Source organism: Podarcis tiliguerta (assembly GCF_965153285.1).
Source record: "Podarcis tiliguerta genome assembly, chromosome: 7".
Taxonomy (NCBI): domain Eukaryota; kingdom Metazoa; phylum Chordata; class Lepidosauria; order Squamata; family Lacertidae; genus Podarcis; species Podarcis tiliguerta.
Window position 1 is genome coordinate 59,430,867 of NC_139540.1, and position 17,334 is coordinate 59,448,200.

Genomic DNA, 17,334 nt, shown 5'->3' on the forward strand with positions numbered 1-17,334 from the left:
CTAAAAAGCAATCCATAAAAGAAAATGTGGCGTGGCAGGGCAAGTACTTTAGAGTCCATATGAATAAAATGGAAGCTGCAGATTACGTCTCTCTCCCTTTTGTATGTAAGAATTTAGCATCACTAAAATGACAAAATTCTGAAAGCATATGTCTGCTCTCCTCTTTTCTTACTAAAAACCCACCAACCAACCAACCAACCAACCAACCAATTTTCATTTAGTTTTACAGCCACACATCAAACATTGAACCCTAATTTGCATATGGATTTTCAAAACAGGCTTGGCTGTAGTGAAAACGCAGGTGCTTTATTAAAGATTAGTTTGGCCTATTTGAGGCTTACACAAAAACTAAGTAGCAAGCTGCAGACTTTGGGACAAAGTGCGTTAAATTAGAAACATAGCTTTAAAAAACTATGTTCAACATCATCATTATAACCAATTTTATTGCTTATCACAAAAAACAGCAACAGATTCAATCAACTATGGATATTATTAATATCCCCTCCCATTCTTTTAAATGCAGTTATAAACCCCAATAGTACTGTATGCCAAAGCCATCTTTCAAATGGTCCTGGGATGGGATGAATTTTCTGTTTCCCTTACTTTTTCCTAGCAGGGTTATTTAGTTTTAAAAAGCAAAACTTTTCGTTTTCCATAATGTGCAGCAATTTAATTTGGCCATTTGAAATACCTTTGCTGCTTTAAACTGCTCAAAACTCTGAAGCCCTGAAATGTCATATTAACATTTCAAAAGGCACAGCATTAGAGGAGGTACACTTCTTTACGGCAAGCAGGCAGAGTTTTGTGGAGCACTTATGTGGGAAAGGTCAGGGCAAGATATGACCTACATTCAGGAGGAGAACAAAACTATGGCTCTGAATCTCTTATCTGAGAACGTACTGCCAGAGGAAAGTCCATTATAGGAATTGTACTGAACGTACAAGTTCAAAATTAAGAAAAATGTCATCCAACCAAACTAATTTTATCAGTTCATTATGACAGCAGGAAAAGCTGGCAAGTGTTCAAAAGAAAAGTTGTTTTCTTCTCAAACCCCCACAATATGCTTTCATAAAGTTGACAACAACATGCCTCATTTCAAGCAAATACAGAAATGCTTGTGCTTCCTTGTCTGCTATTTTTGCAAGGCACGACTAAAGCAGATTTCACAAGACTCCCAGACAGTCGAAGGGGAAATCTCACAGATCAGAAAGTGAGGTACTTCAGTGTAATGTACCTAACAAATGTTTCTTCAGTCCCTACTTATGGGAGACCTTTATGGTTCTAATATCAAGTTAAATCAAATTACTCACCTAATGTGGCTGTGTGAGAGACTATGTACTCTTACAGTGCAACCTTACTCATTTTTGTTCAGACAAAAAGTCCCACTGTGTAGGTAAGTGTCTACAGGATTGCAGTCTGAAGCAAGAAAAACTTTCTCCCTAAGACTTCCCTCTTGATACTCTTATTAGATGTATGCAACTCATTAATCACTCATTAGTCTAGCATTATACCTTTCAACACGGTGAAATTGAGAGACTTTTGGATTTAGTTTTGTTTTCATTGTAGATAAACAACTTTTCTGATGCAATTCACAAGACGCTGCTAATCATTTCTTTTAAAATGCTGCTGCAAAAGGAACAGGGAGCAGCAGCCATATCTTCAGCATGATGTTATTTTAACACTCCTCTCAAGCTTTTCAGGCTTATGATTTTGGGGGATAATCTGACCAGCCTATACCTGTTTATTTTCCTTTGACATTCCTAAAAAGCAAACACAATTGCAGGAAGAACTGAAGGAGCCTGCTCACATGAAATCATGGAATGAGCAACTGGCACCAGAGCTTCAAGGGGGTTTCTACTATGTATTTATACTGTTGCTATGTACTATTTGGCCCTAATTCTATGGTTTGGATAAGGTACGAAATAGCTGGAGCCCAGAACAAGTTAAGGAAGGTTGTAACCACAGGCTTTCGTTTCTCAGATCGAAAGCTGTGGTCCAAAAATGTGCTGGCTGGTTTCAGGGGCAGCTGCTGGCCAGATTCATACATTTCTAATTTTCTCCTTTCCTACCAGCAGTATTCAGCGGCTGTATGTATTTTACAGTATAGGACGTGCAGGCACAAAGACAACAAGAAGTTACAGCAGTATCTGCCTAGCCTGCTTGCTCTCTTTACAGCTCTGAGCAAGGTTATGTCTGGGCTTTCCCCTGAAACTTCCTTGAAATGCAACGAGACCTTTGATACCAGTATTATAACGTTTTTGAGGTGGTGCCCAAGGAAAGTGACCTTTTAATGGCACCTAAATGATGCCACCGTTTGGGGAACTGGGATGTGCTGTGGGCTTGCACACCTCTTCCTCCCCTTGCAAACTCAAAACCCTTCCTATTTGGTACAAACCAGCTTGGATAGCTCAGTTGGTCACAGTGTGGTGCTGATAACGCCAAGGTTGCAGGTTCAATCCCCAATAAGGGACAGCTGCATATTCCTGCACTGCAGGTGGCTGGGCTAAATGATCGTCAGGGTCCCTTCCAACTCTAGTATTCTATGAAACCAGTTGGTTTTTGCATCTGAACTGGGCAAGCAGTATGCAAGCAATTATCTGCCTCCAAATGAACTGAAAACCAAAGCAGATTTTCTCTCTCTCTCTTTGCAACTATAGTTTAGGACAGCCTTCTCCAACCTAGTGCCCTCCAGATGTTTTGAACTAACCCCCTGCACAAATGCTGGGTAGGCATGATAGGAGTTGTAGTCTAAAACATTTGGTGGGCACCAAGCTAGGGAAGAGTGGTCTGGCATTATGAAAGAACTAAGTTATTATGTCTTTCCCAATCTAGTGATTTGCCCAAAGCCTCCCAAGAAACGTTGCTGCTGACCACAATTTTGACTTTGGCTTTTCAACACCCAGCCCCAATGCTTCCGCGACTGCAGTGCCCTGGCTCTCAATATATAATTGGGTTATGAACAATATTTTCTTTTATACAGACAACATGCAGCACTAGGTTAAAAGATCAGACAGGAAAATGTCTACCCAAAACAACGTGGTTGCCAGTTACAGATCACTGACAGTTAAATACAGAGATTGAATGTGCAAGAAGGAATGTTTGCATACTTTCTCAGCACCATATTATGAAAATAAAAGGCCAGTTCCTATCCAACCCATGGATGCCTTAAATGCAAGTTTCAGATTAAAAGCACACAAATGTTTGAGCTACAATGCGACAGGTGGGCTTCAAACAACTCTGGGCAAAATGTCCCACAGACACACAGCTTTATATGGAAGAACAGTGTCTTTAGTATTGTTATTTTTTTTTGGGGGGGGGGGGGAGAATATCCAGAAAGAAAGGGAAGGAAAGATTCAGGATTTCTCGACTCCCCAGCCCCCTAACCAAGAATCACATTGTTAGAGTGGGAGGAAGTGTCTGCTCTTTGTGCTTACAAAATCTGAAGAAGAGCAGACTCAATACAGGGAATCCATGGCCATGATTCAACATAAGCAATTTATCCATGTGTCAGGGAACTATATGTGCAGGCAGAACTTTCTTTGGAAATATTCTCAAGAGCATGCCACTTCCTAATCCTGAAGAGGCCATTTGTCCTTCCATTTCAAAACTGACAGGAATTTTTCAGAAACCGGAATTGCTGTTAAGAATACTTAAAGGGAAGTGTAGTTCCCTTACTCACATGTAAGCTACTTCTACAGCCATAACATATAACTCATGCACGTTCAATAGAAAACTTTGGGTCGACGGGCACAAGTGCTGTGGGTACTACTGCCCCTAGTTACTTTGCCAGGTCACACAACCCCACATCAAACAGACAGAAAGAGAAAACACCCACACCCGGGCATATCTATGCTTTGCTTTACTGTGGGGTCTGGTTGAAATCAGATCCAGTAGAATTAAAATAATCTAGAATTTACATGGTTGTACAAGGTCCCCACAAAACCACCATCAAACTAAAACATACATGGGCAGACTGTACAGTAAAAATCGTAAGAGCCAGCGCTTGCCAATTACAGAAAAGCAATTGTCTAGGGCATGTATGGATCATAATGAAAATTTATAAATTTAAGTTTCATTCAGATACATTTGGAAAAAGGAGAGAGGAGATAGAAGGAAAGGTCTCTAGGCTTCCATTGTGCTTCTGGTTGCATCATTAGGAATGCAACAGGGTCCTTTTGGGCTGGGAATAACTTTTTAAAAAGATACTATTGTTTACTTTGTCAAACTAATATTTTTTTGGGAGGGGTGTTTTTAAAAGCAGCTGTCTATTGAAAGTCAGAATGAAGTATTCACCCATCACTATCCATCGGAAGCCTGAACAAATGTGAAATGTAATGGGGGGGGGGAGAATGGAGAATTTTGGGGTGGGATCTGGATTTTTTGTTGTTCTGTCATGAGAAGCCAGCAAATGTCACCTTAAAAGGAATAACAAATCCTCCGTATTTAGCTACTGCCGAGATACTACTTTGTCAACTACGTTATTTCTAGTAAATGACTCATGAACCCCTACACGGTTCTAATAACTTATTTAAAGTAGCATCGCTTCCTAAAATACATTTTAAAAAGAAAAGACGGACCTACCAGGATTGCTATTCAACTTGAAGTTGAAACAATTTGCATTCCAGGGCTTAACAACATTCCCTCACTTAAAAAAATAAACCAAATCTAGATGTTCCCTTCAACCTGATTTATTTATTTTTTTAAACACGTAGCCTGAGAAAGAGTTCTACATAACTTGAAGGTTCACATAATTGTGAACACTGTTAGATGGTGGTGAACATATTATTTTACTGACCTTGCTGGGCATAAAGTTCACAGCCATTAGATGCAATTCAAACCAAGTAAGATTCTAAAACATAAAACATGTCTTTTCTGGGCAGACCTCTGAAACAATGGATTAGTTTGTCTAATTATAAGTTGTTACTAAGAGGTTTGCCTGACAAATGACTAGGCAATAGGAGTATTCATTTCAAGAATGCTGTGATTTACTGTGTGGGTAATTGTAATAGGGAAACACGTCTAATATCTCACCCAGCGATCCAGTTAAATTAAGAGCATAGTTCTGCCCTCAAGAAGAACGCAGAGGATTTTCACTTAAGTCTGTGGCAATTACATCTATGTCTTCCCAAACCCATAATCTATCCAAAGCAAATGTATTCCACCCACACTTACAAATGTTAATTAAATTTGACTCGAACATTTTTATTTAGGATTGGATAGGGCTTATCAGAGGATCATAAAAAAAACCTGATGCAAAACATTTACAAAACTAGCTCCAGAAACTCCAGATATTGTGATGGAAACCAAGAGGGATGAGTAAAAATAGTGTGAAAGCCTCTGAAAATACTCCAGTTTGTATCAGAGGTGATAGTGTGACAGTGTAGGCAGTAATGTTCCAATTGCATATAGCGTCTAAAATCAAGTCATACAAGCTTTCCCCAAGACATTGTGCTACTGTTTCCTAATCTGTTCTTGTTCCAATAATCTATAATGAGTTACTGCAAGGGTGGGGGAGAAGAAGAAAGTAAAGATACCATTTCGATACCTCCCCCTAGCTTTCCCGATTTAGAAAACAAAGCGGTTCTTCATGGATTATGTTGCTAGTGTTTTTCATGCAACAGGAGAGGAACTTGGGTAACAGAATCCATGAGATTATAAAAATAATATTCCACTTAAAATAAAAATCACTTATTTATAGCAGTAGATCTAGTCCCTCTTCCATGGAAGCTAACCTTCTTTAACTTCGCATTCCATGCTGGGATTTATCTCCCACTAAACATAACATCCAGGTTCTTGCATCTGGTCAGAAAGATGTCAGTCTGTACCTGTGCAAGTTTCTTGGTGAGGTTGATGGACTTCATTTTATAGGGTATGTTCGCCACTTGCTACATTAAAAGAGGGCACACTGGAGAAAACAACAGCAATCCTCTAGAAGCAGGCTTTACACCTGCTGTGTGGATATTGAGCTTCTCGCCCAACGCGTGTAGCATTTTAAATTTGGGTGAAAAAGCTCTTAACACTTTCCCCTGTTAATGTCAGGAAATATGGTCCAGTGAAAGTACTCTGGGACTTTTACATAGGCCCAACTTCCTGCTTAGTCACAAATTGAGGGCGCTTTGGTTCCTTCTCTATAAAAATGGAAATAGCAGTGACTTGCCTTTGCCTGCCATAGGGATAATGAGAAAGTAAAGGTAACATATGCATTACACAAATGGCATCATGAGAGTAATAATAATTACTTTTGTGAGCTGTGTTGGACAAAACAAGCATGTTGCTAACTAAATGTTAGCACCACTAATCTACAGAAACCCTAAATAGGTGCTATACCATTTTCTGTTATTTACTCTAACACAGTCCAATCGAAAGACAAGATAGTAATGGAGGTTTGCTTTGCTATGGGACATGCAGCACCTCCGACAAAATTACTCAACTTAAATCTGACTGCACAGAAAATTCCTATAACACTTCTTTCTGGTACTGAATTTATTTACTTTGGAAATCGATTTGCTCTGTCACTATTTATTGCCGCATGCTGTTCAGTAATTCTCAGAAGCCGCATGAAAAATCACAATGTTGCACTTGTTAAATTGACCTGATGAAGTTAGGACACCGCTATATGAATCACCCCAAGAGGCAATTCTCCTAAATTCATGCTCTGCGCAACGCTGCTAAATCAGAAGAAAAAGCAAAGTTGGTTGTACCGTATGTACCCTGCAGAGTTTTCAATTGATTGTATGTAGTTCCGTATACAAAACATCAATTAGTTTTACTTTCCTGCTGCAGCTTATTGCCAAAATGAGATGTTTACGACCTTTTAAAACAAGGTGGATTCAGTAGTTAAAATGTTAGAAGACATAATTAAATACTCTCTGGGAAATGGAACAGTTTCTCAACGATATTCTAAGCGCGGCCTCAACTGGTCTGTAGAAGTGAACTGAACGTAAAGCATTGCTTCTGTTTCCCTTCTGAGTAGCGTACACCCACACACTTTCCCCAGTTTCCATATAATTGGAAAAGCAGAAGCATTTGATTGTAAAAGTTGTATGCCCTGACTCAAGTCAGTTGAGTACACATTTTACTTGCATCAATAGCAGAGTGGAAGGCTGCCAGTTTAGTGTCTTGGCTGGCATTCAAACATGCTGTTTGCTGAGCTCTTTAGCTTCTGAGTTCACTATAAAAAAACAGCACAACATCCCTCTCAAAATCACTTCTGATAGAGGCCTTTAAGCTCAGACTCAAGGAATGAAAGGATGCAAATGGTATTCAGCTATTTCTTTAAAAAGGTATGTTTTAAAATTGTGCTTTGGCTTTATATGCATTTACAATACAGAGTATAACATTTTATCCAGCCAAGCAAGGTTTCCATGCATACTTACAGCCAGAATTTGCTCAAATCACCTAGAAAGGTGGAGCTTTACATTTACATTTTTACATGTTACTTGTGGAAAAACCCAGATGCAGCAGATCAAACTGCCTGGAAAATTCATTCATGTTCCATTGGAACTATTTCATAGCACAACGTACAAATCTTTCACAAAATCTGAATATGTATTCATACTGCATATATAGTAGAGGCATATTTGACTACTTAAAATAATTCCCTGGATAACTAACCTCTGCACAAAGATGGTACAAATGAAGACTTGGCTCCTAGCTGAAATTATATCCCTTAGGGAGAGGTCTATGTAATATTTAACCACAACAGATAAACCTACAGCTTCTCTTAAAGTGAGTTACTAATTGCTTCAGTTAATTAATAACAGACTGGATTTACTGTACTCATCCTGGGAAACCGTAAGAGGAATTCTAAAGCAGCTTCAACACATTTAACTTTTCAAATATAGAAGTGATTTTACTTAGAATTTCTGTGTTACCATTACATTCAGCAGCTTTTGCCTCACTGATGATTAGTCTCTCACTGGGGATGATACAGTCCAGTCAGTACTAGGTAAGTTTATTTCCACGGCCACCCATCACCCCTGGCACCCTCCACCTAAGTTTTATAACCCCCAGGCAGGTGAGTTGGGGGGGGGGGGCTAACAAGGAAGATGACCTATCTAATTATTGCCCTATCTTTCAATTTCTGCTTAATAAAGGTGCTCTCTCTCAAACCTTATATACCTGTGGCCTTAAGGTGGGTTGGCACTAGGCAGGTTTTTTTTCTGAGAGAAGGTGAATGCTGCCCCTCCTCTTCTTGACGTGCTCTCTTGTTATCCGCAGGGGTGGCAAAGATAAGCACTGAGTTAGCACCCCCCAGACTGCCCCTGAAGTGTGAGCTAGGATGCCTACTACTGAGCAGAGATTTCTTTGGTAGGGAAGGCTCCAGCATACTGCTTCAAGTAACTTCTGACAGCATTTTGTTAAAAAAGCTCAGCAGCAAAGTTGGAATAGCAGCAACAACAACGATGATTAATAGAGGTGTTGTGTAGGATTAGGCAGCTCGCATGAGGCTTTTCATATTCAAAATGTTTTCTTTGTGCTTATTTTAAACCCTTATATTGACAATAGCAGGTTAATCAAGCTTTGAAAACAAAACAAAAAACCCAGTTATTTCTAAATTATGCTTTCATAGGGTTCGTTGGCACTTGAGTGAAAACATGGTCAAGCGGTAACCTCAGACAACTGTCTGGAGAAGGACATTTTTCCCATGCCTTCAATGCTATAGCATGCATTAGCCACAACTATTCAGTCTATCATTTTGTAGCTTACATTGTGATGACTTCAGTGAGAAGTGTGTCGTGTCTGCAAGCTGGCGTACATTTGCTGAAGTGAAGCTGTGCAGCAGTTCTTAAATCGAAAACATAATTTAGCAACACAGCAATTCTGTAAAATGGAACAAACTAATTTTGGTCAGAAAAATGTCTCCTAAGGAATGTTCTAGACTGACTAAAAGTATCTGTCAAAGAGATTTGTAATCAGATCAACGGTCAAATCCAGGGTGGCATACAATACAAAATGCAGTTGTGCAAGGGGTTAACACTCAGCACAGCTTTTGTTGTTCCTTTGCTAGGCTAAGAAGAATAGTTTAGCATGGTGTGTTGCCCTCTCCAGGAAGCAGCTCAAACTTAATACTTGTTTCAACAGGATACTCCTGACTTGTAAGTATAAGAGTCTGAGAATCCGACTTCATATTATATACTGCAATCCGTCTGCAAGTCAGTTTGAGAAGCCCTAGAGAAAACAATTCCCATTGCTCCTCTGTCAAGGAGTTTGAAACAAACAAGAGGAATAAAAGCATATAAAAGAATAAATGAGTGGGCTGGGCTCTCTTTTGTATATGAAAAGGCATCCGTATTTAAAAAGCCTTGCAGCAAACCTACTGTTCGAATGTTCTTTAAGAACTGCTTTCCACATCCTGATTTTAAAATACAGGAAATTTTTCACAAGCCACTCCTATGTTTCAAAACATCTTGTAATGCTTAAGGAACATAACTAGCACCTCCCCAGGTATAAATTAAGGCTTGTGCCTGGCAAGGATAAGAACCTTTGACACAAACCAAAGGGAGAGAGTGAAACAGCTTCTATTCTGAGGCTCTCCGTCAATGGTGAGCAGCATGAGATGCTGGTCGTGTGAGATGATGGTTGGGACATGGATTGACTACCGAGCTGCAGTGTCTGGAGTGACCCAAAGGCAGACCACAGATGTGGAGGGCTGGTGTCTATGGATGGCTTCCTTTGGGTGGACATTTGGGGAGAGCAGACTTGGGAGTCCTAGAAGCTCTGCTATTCGCTACTGTTATTGGTATTATTTGTATTGAATACGTAATTTTAGCATTTTCTATTGTATTTAGGTTGTTGTGCATGGTATTTTTCTTCTGTTTTGTAAACTGCTTTGAAGCAGAAATTTTAGCAGAAAACCAGGATACACAGTGGTACCTCAGGTTAAGTACTTAATTCGTTCTGGAGGTCCGTTCTTAACCTGAAACTGTTCTTAACCTGAAGCACCACTTTAGCTAATGGGGCCTCCTGCTGCTGCCACGCCGCCAGAGCATGATTTCTGTTCTCATCCTGAAGCAAAGTTCTTAACCCAAGGTAATATTTCTGGGTTAGTGGAGTCTGTAACCTGAAGTGTATGTAACCTGAAGCGTAGGTAACCCAAGGTACCACTGTAATGTTAAATCTAACCCAATCACTGGCTATTAGCTACTCAGTCATGAGCAAGATTTCAGTGCCCCTAGAGCTAACAGGAAGAAATTCATGGGAGCCATTTAGGGAAGAGAAAGAAGGCATCTACTGTATACTTCTGGTGAACTCACAGCATAAAATATATTAAAACTACAACAAAGTCTACTTATAAGGGGCAACCAATTTGGTGCTCTCAAGATGCTGTTGGATTGCAGCTCCCATCATTCCTGACCATTGTGTACACCCAGCACACATGGTGTCCTTTTTGCTACATAAGTGATGGCACTACCTCTGAAATAGGGACTAGAGGAAGTGATGGCTTTTTGCAATTTCCATAGTTCCAAAGGCAGCATAGCACTCAATATGGCAACAGAGGGAGAGAGCTATTGCCTTCATGTGTTGTTTGTGGGCTTCTCAGAGGCATGTCAGTGGGAAAGCAGAATCATGGGTTAGATGGTATCAGAACCAGTAATTCTTAGGTTACCCTCAATCAGATGTGGGGAACCTTTAGCCCTCCAGAGGTCGTTGAAGGACAACTCTCCTCATCCCTGGCCATTGACTATGTTTGCTGGGGGTGATGGGAGTTGTAGTTCAGCATCGTTTGGAGAGTCAATGGTTCTTCACACCTGACCAAGATGGACCACTGGTCAGAAGCAGTAAAAATGTTCCTGTAGAATAACAGTGACTTCATCAGTTTAGAGGAATATCAAAACTAGGGGGCAGAAGCGAAGCCTCACTTAGTGCCATTCTGATCCCAGTAAACAAGATGTGCACCAAACCATTTGTTTGTTTTATTGCAATCTCAGGCCTATAAATATACAGCTTGAATTATTCACTTGCAATCATGCAGATTGGTCACTAGATGTCTCTGCACCGTAGTTGGAACACCAGAAAAAACATCGTTCCTAAATTTAAACAAATGAACAAGGAAGTTATCTCCTGGTGTTTCATTGCTGCTCTTCCCCTCAAAAATGTGTTAAGAAAACACTATGGGCATTAATTAATAAGAATCTGCAAGCCAGATTTTGTGAGAGAAAGGTGCTAGAGGGAATATTCTTCCCATGGGAACAACTAGAGTGATCAGATTATCTTTAGACCAAAAAATTTGTAGCAGACTTCAGCCTACAGACTTTTATTGCCATATGGCCTAAATTTGAATTGACAGAGACAAATCCTGAACATTGCCGTAAAACCATGGTCCATTGAGTTTCTTTAACATGAACATTTAATTCTCCAGTGCAGATCACAAAGCTCTGTGAAGACACCACACCTAGCGAGCAACTTCACTGTAGCAGCTCCAGACCCCCTGATGCACAACCGCCTCACGCTGCAGGCTGTTGCACCTCTGCTATTATGTCCAAAGACAACCTGCGTAAGAAAAACTTGCAAGCTGGACACACAGGCAAAGCTTGTGGATCATTCCTACACATGTTCGCCTTTGGATAATACAGAAATTTTGAAACAACTCCCTCACATATATTGGACATAATGCCCAAAGCCACTGTGCTGCCAATCTAGGATCATTTTATTGCATACCCTCCAACTTTTCTCCAATGAAAATAGGGACGTCCTGTTCCATAATAATAATAATTTTATTTTTTTTATGCCTCACCCATCTGACTAGGTTGCCCCAGCCACTCTTCCAACATATATAAAAACATAATAAAACATTAAACTTGAAAAAACTTCCCTATATACAGTGCTGCCTTCAGATGTCTTCTAAAGGTTGTATACTTATACACTTGGCTCAGAGGTTGCATAACTCCATACGCTCCAACATTTCTCTGATGAAATAGGGACATCCTAAGGAAGAGTCGGACATTCAAGGATCAAATCAGAAACCAGGACAGCTTCTGTAAATCCGGGACTGTCCCTGGAAAACAGGGAGACTTCGAAGGTTTTTATATTGTGACATGTCACCATAAGTTCTCAAGAAATAGGCATTTCTGCTAAATGCTATGAGACCATTGTACAAATAATTCAATCTTTTCTTCTCTCCTCTCAGGCCTGCTTGCAACTACACAGAGGTCCATTATACCATTCTTCAACTTCCCTCAGAATATTTCAGTACAGTCATTAAACCTGGCTTGTTTGCTGTACCTTCACTATTTTCTCGCACCTGCCCCCACCCTATCTACTCATCCTGTCATCCAAAAATCTAGCGATTTTCCATAGCTTTGCGGCAGCTTTAACTGCTTTGGCCCAGACAACTGCTGGGTTGATCTCTGCCAAAACGTCCTTCCTCTGCCAATTTTTCTAGACTTTGATCCTTCTCATTTCGTCTGGGCCAAGCGGAGAGACAGAACTCATGCTAGTTTGTCAAACAGAATGCCAGGTAGCTGATTGTAAATATCAAAGCATTTATATATGCTTTCTTGGGGCAGCTTTCCTTACAGGATGAAGGGGAAGATGCAGAAATAGATCTCTGTGCTTATCTTTGTTGCACGGAATTGGGTAAGACATGCGAGAAAGAATAGCGTCTATTAAGCAGATATTTTTTTTAAAAACCTATACTTTTCCCCTGTTGAATGCAGAAGATACGTTGATGCTGTGGAGAGATACAGACCAACCCAATTATAGTTTTGCTGGTGATATTATGAAAATATGCACTAGCCTCATGCACTTACCATTTTAAACCATAGTTAAGCTAAACTATGGTTTCAATGTGAATGCACAACCTGCTGGGGTGCAGGCTGAAATTGTGCTGCTTCATTCCTCTCCCATTCATGTTGGGAACTATGCTATGATCTGGACTTGGGTTTTGTCTTTTGGTTTGCTTTCCCCAAATAAACCTTGGAGTGGGGCAGGAACAAAGTGCCTGCAATTTCAGCTGTGTGCAACAGCATGCTGCATGTTCACATTTAAACCATAGTTTAGCTTAACTATGGCTTGCAACAAGTAAACTAGGCCACTAAATAGAATCAACAAAACTGGCCAAGGTGGACAGATGCAAATGGATCGGGAAGGTGAAAGGGCCTTGCAAAATGTTACTGAAAGATCCAAAGCAGAGTTCTTAAGCTGAAAAATAATTACTATTGCAGCAATGTAGATTCTAAAAGAGGAAAGTATCTTGGGTTCAGGACAACACTTGCATATTTGTGTAAGCACTACTCAGAACCAAGGGCAAACATTCAAATGGTTAAGAGGCATCATAATTTTCAAAACATCCTGTATGCCTAAGGCTGGGGTGCAGGCTGAAGGCTATGTTCTAGTAAGAATGACTGAGCTCTGAGAAACTGGAAATCTTCCAGGGACAAGATGGCTGATTATTTTATTAGCAGAAAGATTAACATGTCCAGGCCAGAGATTGGAGATTATTCGCAAAAAGGAATATAACTCAAGACAGTTGTTCAAGAGGGTGGGGCATTATGGAACAAGATAACTGGGGAGGGGGGGGGAAGCCAAGAAAATGAGATGGAGGAGATCTAGAAGAACATGGGAACAAAAAATCAAACACAATGCAAGGATTTCCAGTATTCAGAGACTTAAAAGTACAGCAGTATTTCAATCTACAGTGAGGGAAATACAAGGAAGATAGGCATCAGATGTCAGCCTACAATTCTGGATGGTTTCCTGACATCTTTCATCTCCTCCCTGTTTGATCAAACCGTCATGTTCCCACATCCCAGGAAAACAGCTTTTCAAGAGATTCCAAACACCATTTCAGTCACTGGTGGGATTATTGCAAGGGAGACATCAGGGAGCATTTTAGCTTCCCTTCTGAACACTGCCCTGGTATCTGTGTTGATGAAGAACGGGTGATAAATATTTTTGCATAAATGAAATAAATAAGGAAGAGAAGGCAGAACTATGTGAGATAGAATCGAGGGACTCTGCAGGAAATGGATGGAATGAATAACTTCACACCAGAGGAAGCAAGAAGAAGCACAAGCTCACCTGTAGGTTGGTTTGGTATAAAATGATTAAGAAAAGCACAACCAGATTAAAACTAAGTAGGTTTCAATATGATTATTACTATTATTTATAACCTGTTTTTAATGTCCTTTTTCTTCCCCAAGGGGAGCTATTGCAATGTGTGCAGGGCTGTACAAACATAATAAATTTAAAGCATGCCCCCTAGGAACTAAGCTACAGTTCCCAGGACCAGTGGCGTAGCGTGGGTTGTCAGCACCCAGGGCAAGGCAAGTAATTTGCGCCCCCCCCCGCTGCACTGTCCCTCCCCCAGATAGTCCCTCGCTCTCTCTCCGCACCGCACCGCACGCCTGGCACCCTCCCCTCCACAGTGGGCGGCGACCCAGCGGTTCGGATCGGATTCGCACAGCCAGCACTGCAGTGAGAGAGAGTGAGTGAGCCAGGTAGGGGCAGAGAGCTGCAAGTGCGAGCGCCCCCCCCCCCATGTTGCGCCTGGTGCGGCTGGCCCCCCATGCACCACCCACGCTACGCCACTGCCCAGGAGTCTTAAACTACAGTTCCCAGGAGGGGTTGTGCTTTAAATATATGGAGTGTATACAGCCCAAGTTTCTCCAAGTCCTCAACACACTGCTCTCTTTTGTCTATCATATTGTACGAGTACTGAAAGCAGACAAAGTTACAGCTTTCAAGAGCAACGGCCTCCCTAAAATATAGTACAAATCCCTCAATAACACTGTTGTCACAAAGAGCATTGTTACTGTTCTGTTGTCAACTGTTGCAGCCGTAAACAGAAGGAAAATTGTGCTAAACCAGTTAACGCTGAACCAAAAGGCTAAAGTTTTGATGAAACAAATTCACACCGCTCAGAACAATACTTACAGAAATAGTGTTGTAGGCGGTGGTTATAACTGGAATGCTGCACAATAAGTGGATGTAACAAAAGGACTCAATGAGCTTTAGGTACGGCCACTGAAAAGCTAATTCCTGTGTGCTGGATGTATAGGAAGGTAGCTTAAAGTCAGAAATGACTAAACAAGGAACATCTGTTTCTACAGTAGGGTTTTCCCAACTTGGGTCTCCAGCTGTTTTTGAACTACAATTCCCATCATCCCTGACCACTGGTCCTGCTAGATTGGGATGATGGGAGCTGTAGTCCAAAAACAGCTGGAGACCCAAGTTGGGGAAACCCTGTTCTACAGCAATGCATAAAGCAAGACTTAGGATGAAGATAGGGACATGTATAGAAATAGAAAGCTGCACACCTGCTCCTTCAGAGGGAATGTTAACCCTATCAAGAGCAGGCAACCTCCCATTCATCCACTCTAGTGAACCACTAACAGTACCTCTGTCTTATCTGGATTGAGCTTCAGTTTATTGGCTGTCATCCAGTGCAATATCAAGGAAAGACAACGGTCCAGAACATCCAGTGCCACACCTTCAGAAGTAAAGGAGTAGAGCTATGCGTCATCAGCATATTGATTATGGTGTACTCCAAAAATCAGGATGACCCCACCCAGTGGTTTCTTGCAGATATTACACAGCATGGGGCATAAAATTGAACCCTGAGGTAAACCGCATGGAAAGCTCCATGGGGCTTTAGAGCAGTCCCCAAGCATCACCCTCTGGAAATGACCATCCAAGTAGGACCAGACCCACCACATAGTGGAGCCACTCACCCCTAACTTGGACAGCCAATCCAGAAAGATACCATGGTCAATGATACTGAAAGCTGCCGAGAGGTTGAGGAGAATTAACAAGGATACATTTCCCCTATCTCTCTTCCGACAGAGGTCATCAGGCAGGGCGACCAAAGCTATTTCTGTGCCAAAACTGGGCCTAAACCCCGATTCAAATGGGTCTAGAAAATCAGTTTCCTTCAAAAGTGCCTGGATTTTGTTATGGGTGGAAAGAGGCTTCCACTTTGAAGAAAGCCAACAGAATTATCAACTCCATGTGACGAAATCATCTAAACATCCCTGAGATTTCTTGATGCTCTGCGTATCTGGGAACATTGATAAGTTACAGAAAATCTGAATGCCATACAGTTCCTACACCTGGAGTGGTGGGAGGTTTCTTATCACGTCACCCTCCAGATAATGCATAATGGCAAATTGGGGGAAAGGAGATGATATGAAGTTAGCAAGAAAGAAAATAGTTTTGTTTTGACTTGACTGAGAGCTGCCCAAGAGTAGGAGGATTTAGGAGAGAAAGCTGCAGTAGTCAACAAGATGACTTGAGAGCTTTGATTTGTGTTTTGGGATGTCAAAACAGCAGTACAACAACGAACATAATACCGATAGAAAGCAATTTTAGATTCCTAGTAGTTCAAAATGAGATTTACCTATGCCTGTGAAACAGTAAGCTAACAATAAATAGCTAGGAATAGCATCTACTCTACTAGATAAATAAATTCATTTTCTAAAAAGTAAAATTGAAAGTATTTACAAAATATTGTCTTGCCCCTAGAACTTAGTAAAGATGGATATACAGTAAACCTTAAAGATAACGGAGCGGGGAGGTTGTTCTATTATTTGAAAGGTGGCTGGAAAACATCATTCTGGGAGAAGTGTGAAATAAGGGCATCTCCTTAAATTACCTAGCCTGCCTCTTCATTTCTACATGCTGAACAGCCAAAAGAGCCAAGAGCAATCAAGGTAGCTGCTTTCCTTTCTCTCTGCCTCCCTCCTGACCTCTGTGCCATCAGATCCCTCTGAAACATTATCAGCACCTGTAACTCTAAGCATCATACCTGACACAACCAGAAACATAAGACTCATTCTGAAGAAATACAGATAGCACCAACACCATCAAGTGTGCATGAGATCATCTAACATCCCTACCCAATGCACCCAAGAGTTTGCAGTCAGATATTATAAAGGCTGTAAACAGACCTCAAATGGATGTGAGCAAGCACGTTATTCTCAACAGAATAGTATTTCTCCTACTAGGTCTTCATGGACTTACACATCAATGCCATTGAACTTGTTTGGATAGGGACTCCTAACAGCAAACAGAGCATTTAGTTGGGATGGCAGGCTACCTGCCTAAAGATTTTATTGCCGTAGCCGTTTTAAACTCCCTGGAGTAAACACTACTATAGGGATGACAATAAGTTTCACTAGAATGTCAAACTGATTGGCACCCTCCCCCCCCCCCCCCCGATGAACACAATGTTTACAATCAGAATGTGAAACTGGTTTCTTTTCCTGGTTAGCTATCTACTTCATGTAGATACATTAACAGCTTACTGATTGGGGTGAAACAGCCATATAAGCAATGTGATATCCTTCCTTTTTCTAGTGTTTTGCTTGCCTTCATTTCTACCTGGGAGGAAAA

At 41.0% G+C, this 17,334-nt stretch overlaps 1 protein-coding gene across 42 annotated transcripts in view; it reads right to left on the bottom strand.

Moving 5' to 3' along the window:
* The window catches only part of ATXN1 (ataxin 1), a 294,034-nt gene that overhangs the window by 47,392 nt on the left and 229,308 nt on the right, over positions 1-17,334 (bottom strand). The window contains exon 1 of one of the 42 annotated variants that reach the window (XM_083449398.1): positions 8,710-8,818. The exons of the other annotated variants lie outside the window; for them this stretch is intronic. The gene's annotated coding sequence lies outside the window, so the exon portion shown is untranslated. Of the gene's footprint in view, positions 1-8,709; positions 8,819-17,334 lie in introns of those variants that run through there. 42 annotated transcript variants of the gene reach the window in all.